At 53.1% G+C, this 22,834-nt stretch overlaps 1 protein-coding gene across 4 annotated transcripts in view; it reads left to right on the top strand.

The window, feature by feature from the left end:
• The window catches only part of ndst2a (N-deacetylase/N-sulfotransferase (heparan glucosaminyl) 2a), a 78,821-nt gene that overhangs the window by 30,839 nt on the left and 25,148 nt on the right, over positions 1-22,834 (top strand). For 2 of the 4 annotated variants that reach the window (XM_062463522.1, XM_062463521.1), the window contains exon 1: positions 21,501-21,573. The exons of the other annotated variants lie outside the window; for them this stretch is intronic. The gene's annotated coding sequence lies outside the window, so the exon portion shown is untranslated. Of the gene's footprint in view, positions 1-21,500; positions 21,574-22,834 lie in introns of those variants that run through there. 4 annotated transcript variants of the gene reach the window in all.

Genomic DNA, 22,834 nt, shown 5'->3' with positions numbered 1-22,834 from the left:
CACACAATCTCTCACACACATCCACACATTGCAAACAGCTCCAGTCTCCTGTGCCACTGTGATAGCAAATCAAAGGCTTCTGGCTCCTAGTGAAGGTGCGTGTGTGTGTGTGGTGTAGGCGGATCACACGAGGAAACTCAAAGGACCCCATTCTGATAGCCAGAGGTAAATGGTGTCAAACTGTCCTGTAACCCCAGCTAAGATGAATCAGGACCTGGATCTCTCTGGGTGTACTGTTGGAAGACATCCTTGTAGCACCGGCAGTAGGACTCGTCTCTCCAGTCTCCCTGACGATCCAGGAGGCTCCTCCTGAGACAGCCCCCAGCCAGGTGTCTCCACGGAGACGAACACGACATCAGAAAAGAGAAAAAGGGGTCAACGAACGTCCCCCCTTGCGCTCAGTTCCGTTTGTGTGACAGCCAAAGGTCCGGGGCCCCTTCGCTCCCCGGAAGATGGTTACCTCAGGTATCCGCCCTCACTGTCTCGCTCCACTCTTCCTCGTTTGTTTGTGTTCCTTCCGTTTGTTCTGTTTGTCGCCCCCCCCCCTCCCCCTCCCTCCCTTTCTCTCTGTCTCCATGTCTCTCACACGCCTGTGTTTCGTGCCTATCTATCCATCTCCCTACGAGTATGTTTCTGGACTTTTTTGTATTTATATATTTAATTAACTCCTCCCCACCGCCTCCCTCCCTCCCCTCCGCTGTGGCGATGGCGCTGTAAAGTGCTTCTATAATTCATTGTTAGTTTCGCGCCTCCATAACCCCCCCCCCCTCGTCCCCCCAGCGCCCGCAGTGATGCCTCTGTGAGAGACTCCCCGATGAAAAATAAATGACATCTCCGAGACGACAGGGAAGGGGAGGAGGGTCGTGTGTGTGTGTGGGAGGGAGGGGGGGGGGGGTGGGCGGTGGGTTACAACAGGAGCGCCGATGATTAATTCTATTTATTGTGGTAAACTGCGAGTGCGGCCAGCGCGTGCTGCTGAGGATTCTGAGTGCGTGGGCCGGCGAGCGCACTTGTGTTCGTTAGTAGGATTTTCCGTTGTTTTGCCCCTCCCTCCGGTCAGCCTCACGCTTGATCCAATCTGCTGATCCCCTCGTATGGATTGTGATGCTGAGAAAGAAGCCTGGACACAAGTGGAGGGAGGGGGGGGGGGGTGCATGAGGGATGCACAGGAACCCCATAGACGGAGTTTGGAGGGCCCGGGGAATGGTTTTCTGTCATCCGAGCCAGTATCCATCGAATGTATTTTGATAGCCATGCTCAATCAATGATGGCCTCCAGCTTTCTGTTTGTTCCTCACCACTCTACGCTCTCTCTCTCTCTCTCTCTCTCTCTCTCTCTCTCTCACTCACTCACTCACTCACTCACTCACTCACTCACTCACTCACTCACTCACTCACTCACTCACTCACTCACTCACTCACACTCACACTCACACTCACACTCACACTCACACTCACACACCACCCACCCTCTTCCCAGTTATACTATCCCAGAGCGTGATCCAGCCTCCATACTAATGAGACACAGTAAAACACTGACATGCACACGCAGTCTCTCACTCACACAAACACACACAGCCACACACACTCACCCACGAAGGAGCACACATACTCTCACCTACTTGCCTTAACTATAAAAAACCTGGCAGCCTTGAAGAGTACACATAGTGTTCCCTGTGATTTGTCTCCTACATTGTTGTGTAGCACAATGCCTGACACAAACAGATTGTCAGGGGACTTCAATCCCACACATCCCTCCCCTACTACCGTACACACTCTCTCACTCCGACCATACCTCCATCCCTTCCACTCCCGTTTCCTCTCCCTTGTGCTCTCCCTATTGTGTGTGTGTGAATATGGGGGCGGGGGGCCTGATGATCAGGTAGGTAGTCTGGTTGCTAGCCGGGGGGGGGGGACATGGGCGGGGTCATGTCCATCTGTCCCAAGCCTCTCATTAGCTAACGAGGTTGGCCCCTCCCCTGGGCAGCCGGATGATCACACACTTACAACACACAGGGGGGGGACCAGCACTTCCCATTGATCACTATTGATCTGATCACACACACTCACCCTCTCACACACACACACACACCCTTACTGTTTTCAGACGTCCGCCCGCACCCCACTTCATCTCCCTAAACCACTTCTCAGAATCTATTAATAGATTCCAGGAGTAGTGGGGGGGTGAAGGGGGGGGGGGGGGGTTGGCTCAACTGCTGGACAGATGGGCTACCTGATGATATGTCTGAGGCCGTGGAGGGGAGGTGAGGGAGAGGGAGGGAGGGGGAGAGGGAGAGGGAGGACTGTGTCCCCCCTCTGGTAAGGACAGTGCCTGTAATGGGATGGAGATTTGAACTCCCGATCAGGGCTGAGAGAGGAACGTCTCTCCCCCGCTGCATGTGTCGGCCATGACTTAATCATAAGAACACAGCACTCTGGTGTCATCTCTACTCAAGTGCACCAGTGTCCCAAGAGCAACCCATGGCTAGCTTCCTAGATGCTATAAATGAGCTCTGTTTAACTTATTCAAAAGGCCCACCCCGACACACACTGTGTATTCTACACATGCCACCCCCCCGCCCGAAACATACACACACACTTCTTTCCCTCTCGCTCTCTCTTTCTCTCGCCCCGCCCTCATCTCACTCTCCTTCTCTGCCTCTCCTCTTACCATCTCTCCTCCTCCACCTCCCTCCTTCCCCTCCTACTCCACCTCCCTCCCTCCTTCCCCTCCACCTCCCTCCCTCCTTCCCCTCCTCCTCCACTCTCTCTGTGTGTAGCTTTGGCTGATGAAGTGTGATTTTTAAGGAGCCTTGTTGGGCGTCGTCCAAATGAAACTACTTCCCTCACCAGTTTTTTTTTTTTTTCACCCTCTCTCTCCCTGTCTCGCCATGTAAAACAGTTCTGGATCCAGACTCGTCCCTGTAAAACAGTTTGAACAGTTCTGGATCCAGACTCGTCCCTGTAAAACAGTTTGAACAGTTCTGGATCCAGACTCGTCCCTGTAAAACAGTTTGAACAGTTCTGGATCCAGACTCGTCCCTGTAAAACAGTTTGAACAGTTCTGGATCCAGACTCTCCTCCCGAGCGGGCACCGGTTGGAATGAATCTGCGCCGCACTCCCCGATTGATTAATTGGCCCGGGTTAAATGGGCGGTGTCGTCCGGCCTAATGGCTTTTCTGTATGCCGTCCAAACAGAGAGAGGGAAGGAGAAACAGAGGGGTAAGAGAGAGAGAGAGGAGCGTGCCAAACTGGCTTCCAGCGAGAGTCTCTCAGACCCTCATTGCGTGGAGCTCCCCTCCACAAACGCACAAAATCACCCCCCCCCCCCCCCCCCCAAGGGATCATGGGCTTTATGCAGATGTGATGTCAGCTTGCCAGAGTGCCATTGGGCAGGTTGGGGTTTCAACGGTGCCTGGGAGACTTCAGACTCCAGTGCTGTTTGACGTTAGCTTGTGTTGGACTGATATGTGCACACACACCCAATCCTTGGAGTCCAAGGCCAGCTGGAGCAGCCATTATGTCACGTACGTGTGTGTGTGAGAGATAGAGAGAGGGAGAGGGAGAGAGAGAGGAATGGAAACGGTTTCAGAGCAAACAGGTGCGCTCTTTGTGAATAAGTGCATGTGTGCGTTCATGAATGGTCATTGGCGGAGGTGTAATTATTTCTGGGCAGACTGTAAGGATGTATGTCACCGTACCTCCCTTTACTTTGTGGCTCCACCCAATCTGACCCATCTCATAATGAGCAGGTGACCCAGCCTGCTCCGGTTTTGTCTCATTACCCATGCCACTAATGAAGCCTTGCAGGTGTGTGTGTGGGGGAGGGAGGGGTTGGTGGAGGTTATCCCGCTCTGCTGTCCACTGCGTGCGTGTGATTGGCCAGGGCAGCATGATGTAGCACAGCTCTCCCGGCCTGCTAGCAGCCCAGACAGCCCCAGCAGGGTGTGATGGATGGGTTCCCAGCAGCCAGCGAGGGGCGGGTCGGGGTGGGGTGGGGGGAGGGAGTGAAGGGGGAGGGACCCTCACTGTGTCTTTAGATCACTTTGACCAGCCAAGGCCAACAGGCTGTACGAGCAGGTACACAGTCACACTCTCTTTCTCTCTCTCCTGTCCTCCTCGTTCTGTCACTCTCTCACCGATTCCCAGATGCCCCCGTCCATTAGCACCTACATATTCACTGCATATGCACACACATACACACACACTCACCCTCCCGGCCTCCCCTGTCATTGTGTGTGCGAGAAAGTCGGTTTTAATTGGTTTGCTTGGGAATTAAGGCACAACAAAGGCAGGAGAGGAGGAAGAGAGTGAGAAGAGGAGGGTGGGTGGGGAGGGTGGGTGGGGGGGGGGGGGGGGGGTGAGGGGAGCGTTGAGTCACCCCCCTCAGGGCTAGCCGGCGCACATGAGTGAAGATGCCCTTGTCTGGGACTTTGGGTTGGGGCTTTTCCCTCACAGGGACAGACTAGCACTCACTGGCTCCTTAGGCTCTCCTCCTCTCTCTCTCTCTCTCTCTCTCTCTCTTCCCCCCTTTCTCTGCCAGTCTCTCTCTCTCCCTCGCTCCCCTCTTTCTCCTCTACTTCCTCTCCGACAATTGTGTGGCCGCTGGCCGCAGGTGGACATTTATCAACGTCACCCAGAGCCTGGCTTTTTCCTTCAGCTGTCAGCAGTCTCCCTCCCTCTCTCCCTCTCTCTCTCACACACACACACACCCACACACAAACACACAAACACTTGCGCGCATGCTCACACGGCTCAATGTCTCCCTTTCACTCTGACTTTGTGTCAGACAGACATGGAGAATTAGGTTTTTGACGGACATATCTGTTAATATGCGTTAACTCGGGTGGACGTGTGTGTTGCTTATATGTGCTTGAGTGATCACCGTGGCTGAGTTGAACAGACCTGCGCTCCATCAGCCCAAAGCCTTGCATCTGCATCCACAATCTAGATGTCGGCCTTACATACACGTACACACACACACACACACACGGGGGAGGGGAAGGGAGGGGGGGGGCTGAGGCTTTCAAAGTGGTGTTGATCACAAGCTGCTGAAAAGCTGATTTGGCCGGTTGCCAGTTGAGATCAGCGTGTTCACCCTGTATGAGCGCCGGGCTGGGGGGACAAACAAACAGCAAACACACCCTAGATATCCACTTCATCACTCCACAGGCATCCTTCTCCACCTCTCCTACCTCTCAACTCGACAACTCCACACACCCTGATTAAACGGAGAGGGAGAGAGGGAGAGAAAACAGGAAGTGTACAAGTTGTTACAAAATATTTTCCCTCTGGGGATACGCGATACATCTTGTTGTTTTTGTTTACTTGTATTAAGTGGCCATAAAAAGCTCGTTCTTGTGGGACGACTATTTTCAGTTCAGTCGTAGATTCTGCCCGCCGTTTCCCCGTCGCAATGGCTCCCGTCGTGTCCCTCACCTGCTCCCCCCCCTTTCCTCCATTTCCTCTCCTTCTCATGAACTCATTTTTTTGTATTTTTGTTGTTGCAAAAGGCGGACGACTGACTAAACGGGATATAGACTACAGCAGGGGTAAGAGAGAAGTTGGGGGGCGGGGCATGAGGGTCGGTTGTGGGTTTTCTTAAGATGGAGGATTAGGGTAGGAAGGAAGGAAGGAAGGAAGGAAGGAAGGAGTGAATAGGAGGACTAGGAGGTGTGGAAGTAGGGAGCTTAGTGGAGCCCAGGGCCGGGAGAGGGAGGTTCAGCGTCTGTAACGAGCTGGGCCCCCTAGGGCTAATTGTCTGCTGGATTGCCTCGGATCCGTTTCCCCACCATGAAGAACGCGGGAGTAATGAAGCGACGGGACGAGAGGGAGGAGAGGAAGCAGGAGAGGATGAAAAGGTAACGGAGTGGAGAGAGAGAGAGAGAGAGAGAGAGAGAGAGAGAGAGAGAGAGAGAGAGAGAAGCCCGTAGGGAGAGAGTCGAAGGAAGATTGAGAGAGTGACAGAGAGCTAGACGAGTGGGAGAGACGAACATAAAACCACGGTTCCTACCGGAAAGAAAGAAGGAAGGAAAGAAAAAAAGAAAAGTAGGAGAAAAGGCAAAGAGCAGGCGAGAGCTGAAACGGTCCTCAGGCTCAGTGTCTGGCGTCTCTGGTCCATCCCAGCGCACCGGGCAGCTCACCAGGGACCTGCCCCTGTCAGAGAGAGGGGGCGATAGACTGACGCTGGGAGGGAGGGAGGAGCAAAACTGGTGGATGGGAGAGGGAGGGAGAGGAGAGTGGAACGAGATGGAACGTTCTACAGAGCGGAATAGGGGGCGAGGGGCGAGGAAAGGGATTGAAGGGAGAGGGCATGGGGCTAAGGTGGAAGTCAGGTGTAGGCCGAGAGAAAAAGGGAGAAGGGAGAGTTGAGGGGAAGGAGGAAGAGGAAGGAGGGACGGAGGAAGTTTGTGTTTGGAGGACCTTGAAGAGCTCATTCGTCCTCACAGGCTGCCACACGCTCCTCTAGCTTTTTATAGACTCACACACACTTACACACACACACACACACACGTACGCCCAACACTTATTAACCGCCAGAACACATCCACAAACATGTTCTCTCTCTCCACAGACATCAACTCGGTTACAAGACAAGGACAAGCCAGTACATAACTCTGAGAGACAGGCGTGTTGGCGCTTGCCTCGTAGCACATACACAACATATCACACAAGGTGCCTTCCAACATGCTCCTCGTGCTCTCACGAAGCCGCCGAACCGCCACGCAACACCCCGCCACTACACCCTCACACATGTGCACCAACACACACCGAGACACAACGTATGGATGCGTGCAGCCTTGGATACAGTCGCTCTCTCTCTCTCTCTCTCTCTCTCTCTCTCTCTCTCTCTCTCTCTCCCCCTCTCCCCCCCTTCCTTCCTTCCAACCAACCCCCCCGGGCCTGAGTCCATGTCTGTCTCTGTGTAGCTGGAGACATTCCTGAGGTATTGCTCTGACTGGATCTTCTATCTAGCTAATGGTAAGTGTCGAGATCTGTCAGGCGTGAGTGACGGGGTAACTCCACCGGGAAGATGCCGTCAGTCCAGTGTGTGGGTCTCTATCCTAGCTTGTGGTCCAGCACACCTGTCCTCTGGTCCACTGACACTACTAAAGCATTCTGTGCCTCTTTTCTGGTCGCCCTCACTTTTCCCCTTCATTACCCCCTCTATCCCTTTCATTTGCGTGCCCCAGCATGCACCCCCCCCCCCCCCACACACACCTCGCTTCTCCATCTCTTTCCACCATCCTCTCTCTCTCTCTCTCTCTCCCACACACGTTGCTGCCCCCCTCCCCCACCCCCCCACCCCCTCTATTGATGACTGACTGCCCCCCCCCTCCCCTCCTTCCGCGGTGTGGGCCGGGCGCTGGCCACAGCTCCTCAAGGTTGTTTAGTGGTAATTGTGGCCGTCCATATTGGTCTCGGGAGCGTGAAAGACGATCCATCGGTCAAACACAGACAGGAGCCAAGCGGCTGATTTGTGAGCCGAGACGAGCACGACTCGTCGCTCTGTGTGTGTGTGTGTGTGGTTATAAGGTGCAGAGACCGATTGTGTGTGTGGATGTGGAAGGCTTGGCAGACTGCAGAGCTGAGGGACTCTGACAGGTGCAGTGAGTCAGTCACACTTGAAAGACTGTGGGGGGGTGTGAGGAAACTGGAGGTGAGGGGAGCTCACTGGTGTGTGTGTGTGTGAGAGAGAGGGAATGAGCAATTGGTGTGTATGTGTGTGAGAGAGACAGAAAGAGCGAGCGATTGAGATTTAGGGCGTGAGGAAAACGAGAGAGGTAGAGGCAGACAGACGTCCAGGGCGAGCGATTGAGGCTTTGTGGTCGTGCGTGCGGCTGGCGGCGCAGTCTGCCCGCTGTGCCACGTGTCACAGAGACAGAGGAGCAGATGGAGAGGTGGCAAGGCGCACAGTGCAGCCCATTAATCCTGAGCCCCGGCTGCCAGAGGTGCCCATCCTGCCCGCTCCAGGGTGGGCGGCGTGAGGGCACAGCACCACCATCCATCCTGCACACTAACCAGCTCCACCCAGGCACGCACTCACTCACTCACACACACTCACACGCAGAGCCCAGCGTCTCCTCAATCTCCCTCAACCACATGGCCTTGTGGTCTTAACACGGTCCCTGTGGTGTAATTCACTCCTCTCTTCGGTCGGTCGATCTATCTCCTACTTTCGCTCTTTCTCTCTCTCTCTCTTTCTGTCTTTCTCTCTCTCTCTCTCTCTCTTTCTGTCTCTCTCTCTCCTCCTCCCTCTCCTTTTCTTTACTGTCTTCCGCAGTCTCCACACCTCACCCTCTCGCCCATTTTCCCTGACAGTCTTTATCAATCTCTCTCTCTCTACGAGAGAGATTCTCTCATTCTCTCTCCCCTCAACGCTGTCTCTCCCCTTCTCGCGGGTGCACCCACCCACCCACTCCCTCTCTCCTTCTCCCGTTCCATCCCTCCATCCTCCACAGTGTAGAGAACCCAGCCAGCCAGCCCGCCCGCCAGCCACCGAGGCCTGTGTGTGAAAGATACTCCCATCTCTCCAGGTCTGTTGACATCATCCGGGAGCAAGCGTCGGAATGTGTCTGAACTCGGGCTCATCCTCACACGGCCCGGCTGGGAGCGTGAACGATGCAGCTGTCGGGGCCAATCCATACAGTTGGGCGCACTTTCTCCCTCACATGCGCACACAGGCGCACACACAGACACAGACACACACACAGCGGCTGTCAAGGCGAAAGACCAATGGCAACCCTGGAACGCTGGGGAAAAAATATGCACCCAGTGTAATCAATTTTCCTCTAATTAGTGTTAATTTAATGCCACATCCCCCCTCTGAATCTCTTTATCTATGTCTCCCTCCCCCCCCCCCCCCTCTTTTCTCTGTGGTCCGTGCCCTGACCTGCCCTCGCTAATGACGGAGAAACACTTATGTCTTAGTTTGTCACCTGTCTAAATGTTTATGGTGTGAGTTCCAACTGGTTTTCACTATTGTTAGCAGTGTTCACTCGCTCAAACAACTCTGCAACTCCCCACTAGAGTTCCGTGCTCGTTTCACCTGGTTGTGTGTGTGTGTGTGTGTGCGAGCTCAAGGCTGTGCAGGTGGAGCAAACAGCTAACTACCAGCATGACGTCGCTGTGCTCAGTCAGCCCCCCAGCTGGGACTCCTCAGAGGGCTAGCATTTACAGCCCTGATTCTTATCTCTCTCTCTCTCTCTCTCTCTCTCTCTCTCTCTCTCTCTCTCTCTCTCATCTTGCTCTATCTCACTCCTGTCTGTGTATCTCTCTGTTAGTCTTATCTCCTGCCTTCCTTTCTCCTTGTGCCAGCCCTACTGTATCTTCTCTCTTTGTTTCCTTTTTTTGTCTCTATTTTTCCTTGTCTTTCTCTCCACTCTTTCTTGCTCTCTCTCGCCCGCCCGCCACTCCTCTCCCTTGCCCAGAAAACCAGCAGCATTCCTCTCACTGTAGACCCAGCTCAGCAGCAGTTGGACTTCACTCTCTCCCTCTCTCCCTCTCTCTCCGGACTGCCACTCTCCTCCCAGGGAATGGGCAGAGCCGCGCTCCAGCCCAGCTGGCCGGAAGCCTCTGTGGCCCCAGCAGCAGCAGCAGCAGCAGCAGCAGCAGGCTCCAGAGGAGCCGGGCTGGAGCTCCCGTCCAAAGACGGCCGCCGAGCAGGCTTCCAAATGGCATCCTCGGCGGAGCAGCACTTAACGACAGCGCTCGCGTCAGCAAGGCCGTCCACAGAGCACACGGCTCCTCCGTGGTCACATCTCATTCGAGTGGACGCGCAGGCTTTGTTTCAGTCCCAGTGCTCCCGTGGGTGTTTGTGGCGTCCAAGCGGGGGGGATTTGGTGATCTAATCGTTTAGGACGGCGGGGGTTAATTCCACCTCTCCCAGGTCCTGGCGTCTGTTAGCATCCGCGTTTCCCCAAACGGCACCGCGGATGCGGGTTGGTCATATGCTGGTTTAGTTGGCGCGACGACCGTAATGAGGAGCGACCGGTAGAGTCCGCTACCTTGGGGATTGTGGTCAGGGCGCAGCCACACATGTGGAACGCTCACCCACAGATTTGGTTCTTATTACGTGGAAACTTAACAGTTTACGTCCGGCTGTGTGTGTGTGTCTGTACAGGTTTTGAGTTCCATTTTCAGTAATGAGCTCGCTCTGAGATAAGACAAGGCTATGGAAATCACAGACTTAAAAAAACCTCCATATTTAAACCATCTTTAATAGCTCCTCTGCTAATCCCCCCGAGGACCTTATAAAGGGAAGTGAGCCTCATGTCCTCCCCTGAGAGCTAATAAAAATCCATTCTTCTCCACACACCATCCCGTCGTTTGGGACTGTCATCCCTGTGGAGCCGGACCCAAAACAATTCATCACTGTCATTCACTGTGCGAGACACACCGTCACCCCTGACAACACGCTGTCACTGCTCCTACTGACACCTCTGTTTCTCACTGTCCCTCTGTATCTCTCTCTCTCTCACTGTGTTTCTCACTCTTGCTGTCTCTCTCACTGTGTCTCTCTCTCGCTGTCTCTATTTTGCTGTCTCTCTCTCTCTCGCTGTTTCTCTCTCTCCCTCTCTCTCACTGTCTCTCTTGCTCACTCTCTTTCTCGCACATCCTCCCCGCCACCCTTCAGGCCTGGCTGCCGAGCGCCTCCCTCCTCCGTCACGCTCTGCCTGTGTGGGGTTTGGAGAGGGGGAGAGAAGGGACGGGATGGAGGGATGAAGACAGAGGGAAAGGGGGCGTTGAGTGATGCACAAATGAGAAGTAAAGAGAGATGCGTCAAGTTCAGAGTGGTGGGTAGAGAGAGAGAATGAGAGAGAGAGAGAGCGAGGGGGGGGTGGAGAGATTCAGGGCAGAAATGGACAGGGGAGAGAGTGGAGTGGTGTTGAGACGGTCCATCGGGACCAATACCTCACGCCACAAAAACAGTTTCTTCCCTTCCGCTGTTGGCCTCTTCAACAAGGCCAAGGGACCACACTGACTCTAATGACTTCTTGCTTAAAACACACTGCTTTGCACTGCATTACAAAATGGTATCTTGTACATTTGTATTTTTTGTAATATTTGTATTTTTGTATTTTTATATTGTAATTTACGGCAACTTATATTTTATTTTATTGTATATTTAATTATATTCTAATCCCACTTAGTACTGCTAGTTTATGTACCCTTAGTATAGATAGTCCACATATTTAAATTGTAGGTATATGTTTATTGTATGCACCTTCCTGCCAAAGCAAATTCCTTGTCTGTGCAAACTTTCATGGCGAATAAATCCCATTCTGATTCTGATTCTGGGGGTTAAGGCATGGTTGAGGGGGCGGGGCCTGAGCACGTGGAGCGTTTTAATGAGGCGTGGGGAGCAGGCGAGGGGCCCAGTGTTCCTCCTTTCATTGCCATGAATTAACGATGACTACATCAGCCGCTGCACCGCTGTCCGTCTCTCTCTCTCTCTCTCTCCTCGCTCATGAGGGCTTGCCCACCCCTCCCCCTTGGAGAAGCGGCGGGGAGGTGTGATGTGCTGCAGCGGTCACATGGATACAGCGAAGCATAAGCTTAAGTCATGCAGAGGAGACACACTTGTTTCTCGTGTCCCTCCTTGCTCCCTGAGTCCTTGCTCCCTGAGTCCTTGCTCCCCGAGTCCTTGCTCCCCGAGTCCTTGCTCCCTGAGTCCTTGCTCCCTGGGTCCTTGCTCCCTGGGTCCTTGCTCCCTGGGTCCTTGCTCCCTGGGTCCTTGCTCCCTGGGTCCTTCCTACCATCCTTGGTCCCTTTCTTACCTCTTCATTATAAAGCTGTTCCTTCCTTTCTGAACCAGAGGACCCACTCATGATGGAATGCTTGTTATTGTTCTGGTCACACACACATTGTTCCTCTCTGTCTGTTTTCTTTCTGAGTGTTTGTGTGTGTGTGTTTTTGTGTGTGTGTGTGTGTGTGTGTGTGTGTGTGTGTTTTTGTGTGTGTGTGAGAGTGTGTGTGTGTGTTTGTGTAGGAGAGTGTTTGTGAGAGAGCGCGCGTGTGTGTGCGTGTGCACGTGCTTTCCCAGCAAAGCAGCGTGTTTACCAGTACAGAGAGCCAGCCGATGCAGAGCTCTGATGGACGGTTCTCCTAGGACGGGTGCATCTCAAAAGGAGCTCCTCGTCTTTGATCACATCTGACAGACAGCTGGCCGGCCCATTTAGATTTTTATTAGATTTTTTAGAACAAGTGTGTGTGTGTGCCTGCAAGTTGGAGTTGAGGGGTGGGTGTGGGGGGGTCCCGTTTAGCATCTCCATCCTCACAACAGTGCATTATACACCTTATAGCACTGGCAAAGATTTGCCTAGATGAAAATGCCAGAAGTCTGCATGGATTGCGGATCTTTTTGTTCTTACAGATACCACCACCCTACCCCCCCGCTAAATTTTTCCCATTTTCACCTGTCTATCTCCGTCAGTCGGTTTAAATAGCAGGCTGCCAGTCGGAAGGACATCAGTTTGAGAACGGACGACAGGAGCATAGGCCGAGAGACCCATTTCCCTTGTGCAGAAACAGTTGTTTGGACCTTGAAGAAGCTTGTGTGTGTGTGTGTGCGTACCCAAGTCTGTGTCTATGTGTGAGTGTGGGCGTGTGTACCCCTGCCTGGTTAATGTAGCGGCGAGTCAACATGTTTGCTCCAGTGGAGAGCGTCCTCAGCAGGAAGCCAGCCTGCGTCCCCCGTGTAGCTGGCGAGCTGGCGGTCTCTGAAGTGGCGGGGTGCATTTGACCCAGCTCTCACGCTCGGCCAGGCCCCCAGGGCTCGCTGTCCCTGCCCACTCATCTGTAAAGGGGGGGGGGGGGGGGGCACACTGACAGACTGACTGACTGACAGATAAAAAAAAAAAAAAGGCTGGCTGGCTGTTCAGGACAGACTCCCTGTCTGACTCTAGACCACATGGGTAGAGACAAAGTGTTTTGGCTCGTTGTAGTTAATTGTGAAAGTGGGTTATGCTGAGGATTGGTTCTGGCAATTCAACTTGGTTCGTTTTCCACGGTGCTTCGTGGTGCGTATACATGCACACACACACACACTGCATTTCACACTGAGGCAGCAGCATCACCCACTCTGCCTCCAGGCGTCTGTCATGCCCCCCCCCCCCCCCCCCAAACACACATACACACTCACACACACACAGCCACCCCCAGAGAGCTCCACGCATCAAAGGGAAAGCTTCATTTGCCATTTCCTTCTCTCCCCTCATCGCTGTCTCCATCTCCCCTCTTTCCACGCGCTTTCATTAAAGCTCGCCTATTTGATCACAGTAGTTTACAAACCAGGAGTTTTTTTTTTTATTGAACAGATTCATTTGTTTCTGTTTATTCATACAGTAGCAGTGGGTGATTTGAAGTGTTCTGATTTGCCTGACCAAGATCAAGACAAACTCTCCTTTCTCCGTCCTCTCTCTCCCTCTCTTACCCCTCCTCTTTCTTTCTCTCTCTCTCTCTCTCTCTCGCTCTCGCTCTCGCTCTCTCCTCTCGCTCTCTCCTCTCGCCCTCTCTCTCTCTCTCTCTCTCTTCCCTTGTCTTTGATGCATTAAACCAGATTACCACTAATCTTCTAAAGAGCCAGGCCTTGTTTGGTCATTGTTGAATACATACAGCAGTCCACCGCGGGGAGGAAGCCGCTCCAATCAGGCAGCTCTGCTCCAGCCGTCCTTCTCTTCATCCTCCGTCCGTCTCCAGGGCCCAGCTTTGACCCCGGCCGTCTGCCTGTAACCTTCCCCCCGTCCTGCATCCGTCCGTAGCTTGCACCCTCAACTATAACACTACTACGCTAACTTGCCATGCTAAACCTCTGCTCTCTGCTGGCCCCTAAAGGAACAGAACAGTTAGCCCGGCGCTAGCGCTCACTTCCAGCCACGCCTCCACGCTAGCACGCTAGCACGCGCGCTACACCAGGAACATTAGCAGTGAACTGCATCGAGCTGGCACAGATCGCCTCCGTTTTTTGTGAAGGGGCCTGCGGCCTCTGATGTTTCCATAGCAATAATCTGACGGCTTTAGATGGCCACCTGTGATCCCTTGTTGATGTGTGCAGCTGCCTGCCTTGCGTGTGTTAAACCGGCGAGCCAATGTTAGCCAGGCCTTGGAAGGTAGACTTTGACTGCCTTCATTACAAGCAGCCCTCCTCCGCTATAAACACACTCACACTAGGTAAATCAGAGATATCTATTCTTTGCAGAAGGGTATCTGGTTTCGATAGGTCAAAGTAATGCGAGTGTCTGCTTTACCTCATCTGCGATGCACGCATGCACACCCACCCGCGCACACACACACACGCACACACACGATGCTCTCCCATCTTCCCTACCTCCCTTCCTCTCCCCGTCGCTTCCACTTCTTTCATTTGGGACAATTGTGCAACTGTGCACGTGGAATCAGGACATCCATAATACAACAAAGGATCATCTTTTCCCCTCACAGAGAGGCTTTTGTTGTTGTGTTTTTGTTTTGAATAAGAAATGTCACATTTGATCAAAGGCTCTAAATGAATCGCTTTTGTCACGCCCGGCTCAGTGTTTATGACAGGTTGAAGCTTCTATTCTGGGACCTTCAGCTAAGTGCGAATATATGTGTGCATTTTAGTGTGTGTGCGTTTTCTTCTTATTGAGTGCTGTGTGTGTGTGAAGTGGCAGGTATTCTCCAAGCAGCTGGACGTTCCACCCGAGTGGCTTTGTCGCTCACAGACGTAGCTCTGTCACTTTCATCATCATATCTCTCCATCTCTCTCTCTCTCTCTGTTCCTCTCGGTTTGTCCTTCTACCTCCTGGCTTCTCTTTCTCTGTCTCTCTCTCCCTCCACCCCCTCTCTATCTGTTTCCCTCCCTCCATCTCACCCTGATCCCTATCATCTATCCTCCAAATGACCTCTCTTCTGGCTGGAGACCTGGCTCTTGTTCTAGCCTGCTGATTTAGTAAGCGTGTATTCGTGAGCGCGCGTGTGTGTCTGGCTCTGTCATGCTGATTTAGTGAGTGTCGTGTGTGTGTGTGCGTGTGCGTGTGGATACTGTGGATACTGTACCATCCGTGTGTGAGCATGTTTTGCGAGGGAGAAAAACATACCAGTTGCTGTATTCTGTCGTGGGGTTCAAGCCTACAGTTTAAGGGGGCGCTTGTGCCATATATGCACTGTGTACCACAGTATGGCTGGCTCACCCAGCTCATGGCCATCGATGTCACAAAGTCCCGCGCAGTAGATTCACGATGGCATGCTGTTTGCACGACCAAACGGTTCCCCTATCAGCTCACCCAGACACAAGCGGGACCCTAAATCTCGGGGCTGTAGAAAGCTGCAATTAATATCTGCGAATAATCACGGATATATCACCACACAGCACACGCGAGACGTCGGTCTTCACCGGCCTCCATTTCTCCCCGTCATTCAGCCACACACACACACACACACACACACGCCGACACAAAGGCCCCACACCACTCCCTGTCATAATTGCCTCGGAAGTGACATGGTGTCTGGCAGAAGGGAGGATGAATGGGGCCTGTCAAGCTCAGCGCTCCTGAAGAGGTTTCTTCTTGTGTGTCCTGTTTTTCTGTCAGGGCAGGCTTGGGGCTCCGGGGTGGGACAGTCTAGAAAGCGTACGAGTTGAGATTCGGTGCCAGGGACTGCCGTTGTGTGGAGTCTTCTGGTCCAGCCGGGTGGCTTGTATCTGCCGCTGTCACCGGCGTTTTGGTCGAAGCAATCCCTAATACCGGGATCAAATTAGGATGAGTTTGTGTTGTTGGTTACCGTGGTATCCGTGTTTGGATGCCATACGTCGCTGGGTTTGAAGAGGCTTTAAGGTCTGTGGTTCCTGAGGAACTAGCCCCTCTTGACCCTTGACTTCTACACAGGAAGCCCTCCCTCCTCTTGATGTGTCCCCTCCAGCGCTCCTCTTGTTTCCATGACCCACACCACTCCCACCTCCGCCCGGACCTTCTCGGTCTCCTCAGGGGGCCTACGATGGTGACTCCCACCACCTCTTGGAGTCCGGCTCCAACTTCACCAGCGCCAGGAAAGGACTCATGCATCGCCCTCCTCGCTCTTATTGTAGTGAGTCAGCAGCATAGCCTGCAGGCGTGGAGCCTCGGGTCTGAGGAAGGTCTTGTCCTCGGGGAGAGAGAGAGAGAGGGAGAGAGAGAGGGAGAGAGAGGGAGGCGGGGGGGTCTTAAAGTCCAGCTCAAGGAGTTTCCATTAGCAGGCTCACTCTTTGTAGCTGAGCTTCCTTCGTCTTTTCCTTCCTTCTCTTCTGCTGTTTTCACCCCGTGGTTTTCTGCTTATTATTTCTTCTCCCTTTAAGTTGCTGCCTCCCACGTTGCTTGAGGATTCTACTCACCTCCCCTCCCATAGGACAGTTAGCCTGACTATCCCTCTCTCTGACTGTGGCTGTGTGCACCTATACTGGCCCCACTTCTGGCTCACGAGGGGAAAGGGATGGAGGGGGAGGGGGAGGGGGGGGTTCTGAGATAATAGACCTTTAGGGAGGTAGAGTAAGAGCAGTGGAAGGGGTGGGGGTGTGTTGAACAGTCAATAAAGGAGGGCCCAGGGTTCAGGGGTTCAAAGGTCACCCATTGTCCCAGGCTGCGTGATGAAGACACAGGGAGGGTTGACGGGCTGATGTCGGGGGAGGGGGGGGCAGTGCGAGCACACGTTTGTCCAGTCAAGTAAGCTCGCAAGGACTGTTTTTGTTTTGTTTTTTAACCGTCTGTTGTTCAAATTGCTTACATGGAAAAGCGCCCAGGCTGAAACGCAACCGTGTGATTTGGAACAAGATGGCAGGCGTTTCTTACTTGATGTAGAATAGCAGGAACAAGGAACACTCATCAAAACAAAAGGTCTGCCGCTTACAGTGTGTGTGTGTGTGATGTTCCAGATGCTTTCCGGAACATCTGTGGCTCTGGGTGTGTCTCTTCTGTGTCATCCCTCCCTCCATCGCTCCTCTCCTCCATAATTGAGCAGACATGTTGAGGGGCTGGCAGCCTCGACCAGAGACAGCTGCCATTAAAGTCCAAAGTCCCCCTGTCACCCCGGCTCTAATCTCCCGTCAACACACACCACAGCTTCAGAGCACTGGAGCTCCACCGCGCACACACACACCAGGAAAACCACAACGCCGGTTGGCTTAGTTCATTTCCTCCGTCTGATGGAGGTGCAGCAGCAGGTACAGGGAGAGGAGCTGTGTGGAAGTCTGCCTCCGTAAGGGCCCTCACAGATAACCCATTTAAAGGCTCAATTGCTCCGATTGGCGTCCAGCTGTTTTCAAGTGGCCGTGTGTGTGTGTAAAGTTCTAAAAACAACGCTGGCAGCGCTGCACATCTGCTAAGCGAGCCGAGCAGAGGAGGCCCCGCCCCGCTGCCTGCTCCTGTCCTCCCGCTTGTTTGGAATGCAGTGAACGCACATCCTCTATTGCCTTTTAATGTTTCCTGTTCTTCGTTTGACTTCATCTCCCTCCCCGGGGGGTTCTGTTCTCTCTCTCTCCGTTTCTCTCTGTGTTTCTCTCTCTCGCTCGCTCTCTGTGTCTCTCTTTCTCATTCTCTCGCTCTCTCTGTTTCTCTCTCTCTGTTTCTCTCTCGGTGTCTCTCTCTTTCTCTCTCTCTGTTTCTTTCTATGTGTTTCTCTCTCGCTCTGTCTCTCTCTCTCTCTCTCCTTGTCTCATCCTCTCTCTCTGTCTCCCTCCCCTCCTCCCCCTCTCCTTCTTGCCCTCTGCTACCCATTAGGGCTTAAGGCTTCACAAACATGAACTAAAAACTCTGCTTGAGCAACCCAGAATGATCCCTGCCACAGTGCCCCCCCCCCCCAGGTCTAAACCCCGCCTCCTTCCGATGAGCGCGTTACTGATATTACATTTACATTTAGCAGACGCTCTTATTATATTCCGACGACGTGTGTTAGTGTTGTAGTTCCTTTTCATCGCCTTTAGTACTCAATCATGTGTTCCCTTTTGTGCTCAAGCAGTCTTTAAGGGCCACGTTGTTGTGTTGCTATTCCTGAGTAGTCCAGTGTCAGGAAGATTTAGAGTGCTCGGGCTTCTTTTCTGGCTGCGTTTCACAATGAAGCAGGTCTAGGGGTGTGTGTGTGTGTGTATGTGTGACTGATAGAATGAGAGCAGGGAGGCAACAGGAACACAAACGTAGTTGCTTCCACAATGATTCGGCCCGGCCCGACGGCCACCTCAGAGACTCGTCGAACACGTCGGCACAACGCCTCGCCCCGGATTTAGAGGTAGACCCGACGCCACCTCCATCTGGAACAGAACCCAACGCCCCGTAAAATGGGACTGTACCCAGCCAGGCCGCGATGGGCAACATCATGAGCCTGTTGGGTTCCATCTCCTGCCCCCCCCCCCCCCCCCCCGTCCTGTCCCGCGCTGCACGGAGTGGCTGACGGAGAGCCGGGGAAACGATGAGTCAGGCCTTTCTGGGAGGACAGGACGGCGGGGCTTCCTTCATCACCCTCCTCCTCTGGCGTTTGATGCCTTTCAAAGAGCTGAGTGGATGTCTGCTGCTCCTATCACAGATAACACACGCACACACTCACGCACACACACACAGACAGACGCACACTCACACACCGATGACACGGTAGATAGGGTTGAAGATCATTCTTCGTTGTGAAGATGAACAGACTTGGTCTCCGTGTTGTTGTTTTTGTCGTTGTTTTTGTTGTTGTGGTGTGTGTCTTTCTCTCCTTCTCTCGCACGTGTGTTTCCCCCATGTCCCCCCCCCCCTGATCCTGTTTTGTCTTCCTCTCTCCAGCCCTCTCTCGTTCTCTGTCCTTTCTACTGTGCTCTCCTTCCATCTCCTCTGGGTTAATTAAGATGTGTGTGTCCTCCCTCCTCCTCCTTTCATCGGCGAATGAAAAATGGTGTCTGGACAGTGGACAGCCTTGCCTGAACAAGCCCCAATAAATATCATTTTCTAATCTGTGCTGCTGTCACTGGGCATACAGCATTTGCCAGCCTGCAGATGCACATACAGTAGCTGTTTCTCACACACACACACACACATAGGAAAGGTGTGGTTGTGTGTGCGCGCGAGTACTCTAGTGACAAGTCGATGAAACCAAATTTCCCATGTTTCCATGGTGTTGTCCGGCCCCATGTTGGGTCTGTCTGCTGGGATGGTCTGTACATGTCTGTCTGTGTGGTGTGCCTCGGTATGAGTAGCACACATGTATTTCTGGTGTGTGTGTGTGTGTGTGTGTGAGAGAACAGCTGTGACGAGCGATTGATCCACTGCTGTTAAGGCCCCAGAATGTGATTAGCAGCCTGCTGCATCTCCTGTCTTCTCTATAGGACTGCTCACACAGTAGCTGTCTCTCTCTCTCTCTCTCTCACTCACACACACACACACACACACACAGACACACACTGCGCTCGAGGTAAAAATACCTACCATCAGACAATCAATTAGTGGCCTTATGGCTGAACTAGAGGGATAATAGACTCCTAGAAAACGGCCATGAAAGTAGTGGAGTAACAGCAACATGTTGCAGAGGAGAAGTGCAGAGGCTAAAAGGAGCGACGGGGCGTATTGTATGCCCCATATGCAGAGGGCCACAGAAGGTGAGAGGAGTGGAGAGCAACAAGAAATATGATTTATTGTGAAGAAAAGGGGGTGTTATGATGGAGGGAGAGGGCTACGGATAGATAAATCCTTGTAGCCCAGGCCCTGGGGTCTTTAGTGCTGCAGGTACTGGAAGGCCTGGTAGTTCGGTGTTAGATTATTCCTGTTAGTGGGTTGGTTGTTGTTGGCTCCAGGCCAGGGTAGCAGTGTGTGTACGTGTGTGTACGTGTGTGTGTTGTTGCTGGTTATTAGCCAGCCAAGATAGCCAGAGTGCATTTGAGCTACTAGCGATTTTTAGCATATCCACAGGGAGGACGAGAATTGGTCGCACACAGACAGCGGAGGGCTCGTGTTCTGTGTGCACCGATAAATTCTCATTTGTTGTGAGGTCTGATCAAGTGCATTTGTTTTCCACGTCTTGTTTTACCAGTGGTAATGGAAGTGTGTGTGTGTGTCTCTATGTCTCTCTCTCTCTCCCCGTTCTCTCCCCTGTCGGAGGAGATGGCTGCTGTGTCTCAGAGCTCCATTAAACATTAAAATGGGATCCTGTGTGGCAGGGAGAACAAAGGAGCTGTCTTGCTCCACTCTCTAACGCTCCTCTCCTCTCTCTCCACCATCCCCCCCCCCTCCCCCTCTTTTTTTTATCTCCTCTTGTTCCCCGCACACATACACCTCTCTCTCTCTTGTCCCTCTCCATCTCTCTCTCACACACACACAAACGCACACACCCCCGTTCCGTCCGCAAACTTTAAGTGTCGCCCGTATCAGGGTTAGGGTTAACCCACACCGGGTATTTCACAATACGATCACAGGGGAAATCTTCCAGCTGAAGAAATCCGGACCGACACACACACACACACACACACACAGACGTACCACACTTTCCCTGTTTCTCTCATCTCCCAGAGCTGTGCTCACCCCCTCCACCCTCACACCCCCTCTTTGTTATTCTCCTTCATCCCCTCCTCCTCTCTCCATTCCCCTGTCTAGAGAAAGTGTGTCTCAGCAGAGAAAAATGGATGTAGTGTGGGATGAGTCCAGTCACTGACACACACGCACACTCAGAGAGAGAGAGAGCCGAGGAAGCTCTATAGGTTCGACCGAGGGCCTAAGGCCCATAACTTGTTATTCCTGGACAGGTTATATCTCCAGGAGAAATTGCGCGGCGGTGTGGTTCTATGTAGACCTTCATTGCAGAATCTTTTAATCTTCAGAGTAGGAACTGTAAAACAAGGCTTTTACTGTCATTTTCCCCCCTTGCAGCTGATAAATTTAGGTTTTCCTGTAACCTGCCGTACTCTATACATACACACACAGACACACACACACAGCAGTCTCTTTAAAACGTATTTGACCATAGTGACCTGCTGTTTGCTGTCTGCTGCAGCGTGACCTTTAGTCTGCTCTGATCTGGTTAGGTATTCCTGGCTTCCCAGGGCTGCGTGTGGGGGTAAACAAATGCCTCCCCGAAGCTTTACATACCCCCCCCATCCCTCTGCGCTCCCTCTCTAAGTGTGTTTGTGTGAACCGGGTGTGGGTGTGTACATGTGCCTGCGTGTAGCTGTTTGTTTGTAGCCCAGCTCAGCGCTGCAGAGGCGAGACAGCCTCTTCAGTCACACGCGCTCCTCCCAGCCAGGAAGAGACAATATTACCTTGGTGTCACTACCCCAACAGAGATGTCAGCTGCCTGGCCTTGACCTCTGTCCTGTCTCTCTCCCTCTCTCTCCTCCCCCTCCCCTCCGCTCTCTCCCCTCCTCTCTCTCTCTCTCTCTCTCTCTCTCTTCTCTCTCTCTCTCTCTCTCTCTCTCTCTCTCTCTCCTCTCTCTCTCTCTCTCTCTCTCTCTCTCTCTCTCTCTCTCTCTCTCTCTCTCTCTCTCTCCTCCCCCCCCCCCCCCCCCCCCCCCCCCTCCTCCTTACAGGCTTCTGTGGGACAGACGACAAACAGGCAGACCCCCACACGGACAGGGACCAAAGACGTCTCCCAGGGCAACAAGAGGTGAGCGAGACTGTCCTTTTGTCCGATTGTGGTTAAGGTGTGTGTGTCCTACCGTCGAGGCCTCCTCTCACTTGCCCCTATCTTTGTCAGTGTTCTCCCCGGAGTCCATCCTAGACAGGGGCCAGTGTGCATCTAGGTCAAACCCCCATAAAGGCACTCATGAAGCCCATTGAAACAAAGGACAAAAGCCCGTCCCCTTTACAAACAACGACCGGTCTGTCCACGGCTCCTCCTGGTCCATCTACAGATAGCCATTAGTATTCATAGAGCCGTGCAAGTTGGTACAATACACTGGTTCCAGCTGCCCCCCCCCGTGCTATTGAACAACAAACACTGCATCTCTCCTGTTTTTGTTGAATTGCTCTTTAATTAGATTTTCCGAAGGCCCGTTAATGGGGGACATTGAATTTAATGGCCTAACAAATGAGCTTTTCATCTGCCGCGTGGCGAAGCACTGTGTTCCCCGTACTGTAAGTGGACTGGTTACTCCGCGAGCCCGTGTTGTTCTGGGTCCAGACTCCCCCACCGCGCGGGATGGCTCATCAAGCTCAGGGGTCAGCGGACATGCACGTTAGCGGCCCAGAGTCGGGGTGTCTTAGCGAGGGGGCTCCAGCCTCCATGGAGATGGAGAAGACACTGAGGGGTGATGGAATCACACACATGCTCAGTGGGGGCCGTTCAGACTGCTCGTTTCATTTAACATCTGTTTCCTTACTTTATCATCTCTGCTCGCTTGCCTGCCTGCCTGGCTGTTTGTGTCCTTGCCTTGTACATTGTCTTTCTCTCTCTAATCTCTCTCTCTCTCTATCTCTCTAACTATTTGTGAAGGTCTATGCCCTGCGGGTGTGTGTCTGTGCCATCCAATCAGCCTGTGTGTGTGTGTGCGTCCAGCCGGCGTGTGCGGCGGCGAGGCCGGCCTGCGCCTCGTCCGATTAGCATGCGGCGCCCAGCACGGAGCAGGCAAACAAGCCCCGCCGTCAGGCTGGGAAAACAGCCTTTGATGTTCACCCACTACCTCGAGGCCCCTTTATTTTATCCAGCCAGAGCCCAGAGAGAACCGTCGCCCTGGCTTCCATCTCTGATAATCGGACCTGCCTACCTGGTCCAGACTGCCTGGGTGTGTCATAGTGTGGCACAGACATTCAAATCCAAATGAAAACATGCCAGGGTTTGAGGATTCGTCTTCACTTTGTTGAGCGGTAGAGTGCCGTCGCTCCTCTCACCCACTGCTCTGGTGTTTTCTAGGGAGGGAATCTCCCCC

Source organism: Osmerus eperlanus, chromosome 6 (assembly GCF_963692335.1).
Source record: "Osmerus eperlanus chromosome 6, fOsmEpe2.1, whole genome shotgun sequence".
Classification (NCBI taxonomy): Eukaryota; Metazoa; Chordata; class Actinopteri; order Osmeriformes; family Osmeridae; genus Osmerus; species Osmerus eperlanus.
The sequence above is the reverse complement of the archived record's forward strand: the minus strand, read 5'-3'. Positions and strand labels throughout refer to the sequence as shown.